Source organism: Megalobrama amblycephala, linkage group LG15 (genome assembly GCF_018812025.1).
Source record: "Megalobrama amblycephala isolate DHTTF-2021 linkage group LG15, ASM1881202v1, whole genome shotgun sequence".
NCBI classification, from domain to species: domain Eukaryota; kingdom Metazoa; phylum Chordata; class Actinopteri; order Cypriniformes; family Xenocyprididae; genus Megalobrama; species Megalobrama amblycephala.
The window spans coordinates 32,714,613-32,721,136 of record NC_063058.1 but is presented as its reverse complement, the minus strand read 5'-3'; the positions used below and the strand labels follow the sequence as shown (position 1 = coordinate 32,721,136).

General features: G+C 35.3%; 1 protein-coding gene across 2 annotated transcripts in view; it reads left to right on the top strand.

Annotated features, from left to right (window-relative positions):
• Positions 1-6,524, top strand: part of znf609a (zinc finger protein 609a) — a 91,798-nt gene that overhangs the window by 1,004 nt on the left and 84,270 nt on the right. The window lies entirely within an intron of this gene.

The following is a 6,524-nucleotide window of genomic DNA, read 5'->3' as shown; positions in this document are numbered from 1 at the left end:
TTGGTCGAGTGTGTGTATGTGTGTGTGTGTGTGTGTGTGTGTGTGTGAACTCGTGCTCACAAAAGCTAAAGCGGCTAAACAGCGTGTGTGTTGAATAGAAAGACACAAGATTCATACACACTCACTGTATTCCTCACAAAGTAACATCACATCAGCATATTATGGTATTCTTGAAGTACCTTCGAAAATCTTAAGTGCCATAATGCATGCATATAGACATTATTAAGCATTGTAATGTCATGGTAGGACATCACTTATTGAAAACTGCCATGGTATTACCATGTTTTTGGACATGTAGCTATGATAGTATTGTGGTATTACCAAGTCTTTGTACATTTACCATGGTATTACATTCTTTTAGAAACGTACTATGATTGTATTTTGGTATTACCATGTTTTTAGACATGTACTATGATAGTAATTGTGGTATTACCAAGTCTTGGGACATTTACCATGGTATTACCATTCCTTTGGGCATGTATTATGATGGTATTACCATGCTTTTGGACATTTACCATGGTATTACCACTCCTTTGGACATGTATTATGATGGTATTACCATGCTTTTGGACATTTACCACGGTATTACCATTCCTTTGGGCATGTATTATGATGGTATTACCATGCTTTTGCACATTTACCATGATATTACCATTCCTTTGGACATGTACCATGATAGTATTGCGGTATTACCAAGTCTTTGGACATTTACCATGGTATTACCATTCCTTTGGACATTGTGGTATTACCATGTTTTTAGACATGTACTATGATAGTAATTGTGGTATTACCAAGTCTTGGGACATGTACCATGGTATTACCATGTTTTTGGACATATAGCTAAGATAGTATTGTGGTATTACCAAGTCTTTGGATGTTCACCTTGGTATTACATTCTTTTATACACATACTATGATTGTATTGTGTTATTACCATGTTTTTAGACATGTACCATGGTAGTATTGTGGTATTACCAAGTCTTGGGACATTTACCATGGTATTACCATTCCTTTGGGTATGTATTATGATGGTATTACCATGCTTTTGGACATTTACCATGGTATTACCACTCCTTTGGGCATGTATTATGATGGTATTACCATGCTTTTGGACATTTATCATGGTATTATCATTCCTTTGGACATTGTGGTATTACCATGTTTTTTTGACATGTACTATGATAGTATTGTGGTATTACCATGTTTTTGGACATTTACCGTGGTATTACCATGTTTTTGGACATGTACTACTATGATAGTATTGTGGTATTACCAAGTCTTTGGACATTTACCATGGTATTATATTCTTTTATACACATACTATGATTGGTATTGTGGTATTACCATGTTTTTGGACATTTACCATGGTATAACCATATATTTGGACATGTACTACTATGATAGTATTGTGGTATTACCAATTCTTTGGACATTTACCATGGTATTACATTCTTTTATACACGTACTATGATTGTATTGTGGTATTACCATGTTTTTAGACATGTACCATGATAGTATTGTGGTATTACCATGTTTTTGGACATTTACCATGGTATTACCATTCCTTTGGGCATGTATTATGATGGTATTACCATGCTTTTGGACATTTACCATGGTATTACCATTCCTTTGGGCATGTATTATGATGGTATTACCATGCTTTTGGACATTTACCATGATATTACCGTTCCTTTGGACCTGTACCCTGATAGTATTGCGGTATTACCAAGTCTTTGGACATTTACCATGGTATTACCATTCCTTGGGACATTGTGGTATTACCATGTTTTTTGACGTACTATGATAGTATTGTGGTATTACCAAGTCTTTGGACATTTACCATGGTATTACCACTCCTTTGGGCATGTATTATGATGGTATTACCATGCTTTTGTACATTTACCATGGTATTACCACTCCTTTGGGCATGTATTATGATGGTATTACCATGCTTTTGTACATTTACCATGGTATTACCACTCCTTTGGGCATGTATTATGATGGTATTACCATGCTTTTGGACATTTACCATGGTATTACCATTCCTTTGACCATGTATTATGATGGCCTAGAGAGGAGGTGGTTGATATTCAATGCAATTTAATGGTAGCAAAGAAAATATCATGATAATTCTTCCTTTACTCAACCTTGTATTGTTACATACAAACCCAATGACTGCTATTGAACACAAAAAGATGAATATTTGGGCTTTCAGACTCCAAAAGGACCAAAAAAACCATCAGTAGTCTATACAACTTGTGCAAGAAGTCTTAAGTCATATGATTGCTTTTGATGAGGAACAGATCCAAATTTATCATATGACTTTAGAAGACATTGCATTATGTTTATACACTCGCCAGACTCTTATCTAAAGTCACTAACATTGAATTAAAAGTATGCATTTAATCAGTTTCTGCATTCCTTGGGAATTGGAACTATTTCTTTGTAGAATCATGGGTAATGTAGTTTTTCACCAGGAATTTTCAGGAATCTTTAACACTTTATAAGTTATCTGAAAAAAAATGGAGAAATAAGATTTTTACTGTTGCACTCTTGGGGAAAAAAGCAACTGGTACATTTTCTCATAAAATGTATGCATGTTTTGTTTGAGTAAATGATGTCAGAATTGTCTTTGTTGGGTGAACTGAGAACACACACACACACACACACACAGATACAGATTGAAAACGTTCAGGTTTCAGCAGTGCATTTATAAAGCAGTTTGGTAGCACAAGGGTCATTTATCAGGAAAAACGGCAGCTTGATTTGTTTCGCTGTCAGTTTGTCTTCCTACTGCAGTAATTATTGTGTCCCTGTTTAGTTTGCTGAAGGGCAGAATCATCCCTCGAGCGTCTTTCCTCATTCCTGCTCTGAAACTGCACAAAATCTTCGCGGAAAAAGCCGTTCTCTTCCTCAAAGTGAGCCAGCGTTGACATTTGCTCCTTTAATGATCAGAGATTCAACTGTGCTCACACACACACACACACACACACACACACACAAAAGCCTTGAAAATTTACACTTTGCATTAATAATTCAAGGTCTGCCAGCACTCTTGGCGTCGATGGAGTGGACCGAGGTGCTTTTCCGCGGGTTGACGCAGGTTCAAAGACTTTGGAGTCATTACGACTAATGTAACATCATCAAGTTCAATTCACGCAAATTACTGTCTCTTGACATTTGGCAGCGTCTGTTTCCATTAAGTTCAAAACAACAATTTCTGCCAAAATATCACACTGTGCTGCCAAAGACGGTCTGATGTTCTGCTGCGGCTCCAAGACTGTAAATATTCTTAATGTATAGTTGCAGTTCTGATGCTGATTGGTTGATATAGCATTCCAGGTGTGTTAAAGTACAACATATCGTAACATATAGATCATCTAACGAAATTATGACACTTTTACAAACTTTTATATTTATAGTATATCACAAACTTAAGTATTAATCATCTTTCAGTTAGGGCTGTTATTAACAACTATTTTGGCAATCAAGTAATCGGTCGATTATTTTTGATGATTAATCGAGTAATCTGATCATTTTTTGGGTGGTAATAAAAATAGACATAACCCTTTTATAGAACAATATGACTTAAAATACATATATAATAATTACAATGAGGGCTGTTTAACGAATAATCGCGATTAATCGCATCCAAAACAAAAGTTTGTGTTTACATGTGTGTGTACTATGCATATTTATTTAGTATTTATATACACATACACGTTTTTATTTAAGAAATATTTACATGCAGCCTATAGATTTATATTTGTATATAATTTAAATTATTTATTGATTTTTATGTTTTATATTTTCTTAAATATATGCATGCATGTGTATGTTTATACAAAATAAATATACACCGCAGTACACACACATTATGTAAACACAAACTTTTATTCTGGATGTGATTAATCGTGATTTAATCATTAAACAGCCCTAATTACAATCAGGCAATAATAATAGTTTCAAATAAAGTATTAATTATATGGTTTCCATTACAGATTTGCGCAAAACTTTTGCGATATTTAATGTCGTTACAAAAAAAAAGATTGCGAAATGACAACTTTCCATCAACCAATGTTATGCGACTAAAACGTAATTTTTTTTCTTTCGCGATAAGTCATTCCAAAAGTCTTGGCGACGGATGTTGGTATGTTTATTATTTTTAATCGAAGGAGACGTAGGCATGTTATCCAAGCAAAGAACGCCCTTATACTTGGGGAGCAGCGCAGTATGAGTTGTTTCTGATCATGTGACTTTTACGTAAGCCAGGTGACCTGTAAATACAAAAAAATTGTCTCCATTGCAGTTTTGCGAAATATATTTCTTTTTCGAATTGCCTGAAAAAACACATTATGTGAGAGTAAAAACGTTTTTTTTTTTTTTGCGTTTTCAATTCGCAATTTCATTTTGCGCAATTTAAAAGGTGATGGAAATGCAGCTACTGTTAAATTACATGTTAATATTCAACTTATGTACATTTACTTATTATAATGAAAACGTACACACGTGTAAATGATAACAGTGCAACACTTCGCTATGAAACACAAAGCGCATCAGAATTTATATGCATTTCCCAAATGCACGTTATTAGAAACCCAATCAAGCAGCACATGCAGAGACTGAGTTAACTCTATACGCAGCACATACATTTATTTAATTGAATCGCAGACTTTGATTTCAAAATTGCACTACGCTAAATTATGGTTTAATATATTGTGCAACCTTATAAATGGTCTAATAATGTGTTTAATTGATTCTTGTCCGTGGAATGCGCCACTTTTGCCGGTTAATCGACACGCTAAATTGCAATCGAGGATTGTTTTAAAATAAAGTATTTGAATTTAATTGTCAAATGTTTAAATCAATGCATGTGCAGAAAATGCAATGACAACAGTATTAACAAACTGGAAGTGCGAATGTTTGAGTAGATGGATGCATTTCAACTGCAGACACTTTCGAAAACCTCATACAGTTCTGGAAGTGAGAGTGCAGTTCCAGAAATAAATACTTTCGGAAAGTACCTGACTTCACGGCACGTTTTTAGGGTTTATGGGTTTCGTTTTGAATTGCGCTCAAGCTCCAGTCAATGTGGTGGTGCTCTGATCTGTGTTGTGTGCATTAGTTATTTTTATGGTAGTTCCCCGTTTTGGTGACCGAAACTATTGTTTGACTCTGGAGGTTATGTTACCTAGTTTCCCTGGATTGCTTCTGGCTTTGTGCGGATAAGTCCTGAAAAGCACCTGAAATCTGAGCTTTATTCAAGATTTACACTGGATTTTTATTTTGTACTTGACGGTTGGTGTTAGCGTGCATCGTTTGTGAACTTAATTATGTCACTTGGCTCTTGGCCAGAAACTCATTTGGTCATTTTGAAATTATTGCCATTAGGAAAATAGTTTTTTATGACTATTAATATAATATGTAATAATGGTGTCTTATTGTATTGCTCTTGTTGCCATTTTTCAAAGCACTACGCCTCTGTCACAGTGATTTAACCCAATTTTTTTAAATGAATTTTTGGACTAAATCCCTTCACTGATCAGCCATTCTGTGGTTTGAAGGATAACTTGCATTCAGTACGGATTGATTCATGTTCAGTATCCAGCAGAAGTCTTTTTGGCATCAGGTGCAGTTGCGGTCGGAGTTGTCCTGATCCACAACAAAGCCTCCTGGAGATAAATGGCTTGCTGGGGATTTCTGTTCCTGCGCCGAGTGCGGTGAGGTGTGCTCAGGACAACGTCTGCAAAGTCACTCTCTCTCTCTCTCTCTCTCTCTCTCTGACATTTTGTTATCATGCTGCCATTTGGCAGGAACCCAAGTGGATTCTAGCAGAGTGAAAGATGAACGGTTTGCTCATCGGATCCAGGAGTGTTTTGAATGACGGGTGCGGTACAAGTCCTTACATACACTCTAGAGCGGGATGCCATTCAGGATTTTACACCCCTCATAAAAGCCATGTAACTGTCTTGAACCGCAGTGAGTTATGGCCTCATCTTCAGCTCGCTGTTGGGGGCCGATGTAGTTTTCATTTTCATTTCTAGTGATGAGTTTTTTTTTATTCCAGTTCCACAGTCCAGATCTGGCTATCTGTGGTCACGCTGGACATTATTCATTGACTTTTACTTGGAAAATTACATCATAAATGATGGAAGTTGCATGGAGTTTTATATTTTTAGCAACAGTTGAGAGTTTTCTTTGTCTGTTAGCATTTTATTGTTCCACTTAAAGGTTTTTAAATGAGTTTTCTTCACTCTAAAAGTACACTGGGTTAAAAACAACCCAATAACTTGGGTAAATATAGGACAGAACTCATGTTGGGTTAATTTTACCAAGCAAATTGGGTTGTTTATTTAACTCAAATAAACTGAATCATTTTTAGTATAGCTTATTACTAACTATTTTTTATTTTTTTATTTTTAATTTCATAGGTGAATTAATGTTTACGGATTAACCTAAATCCTCTAAACTTTTTTTTTTAAATACTCCACACAACCACTGGTTTGCATGATAGTTCCTTTATTT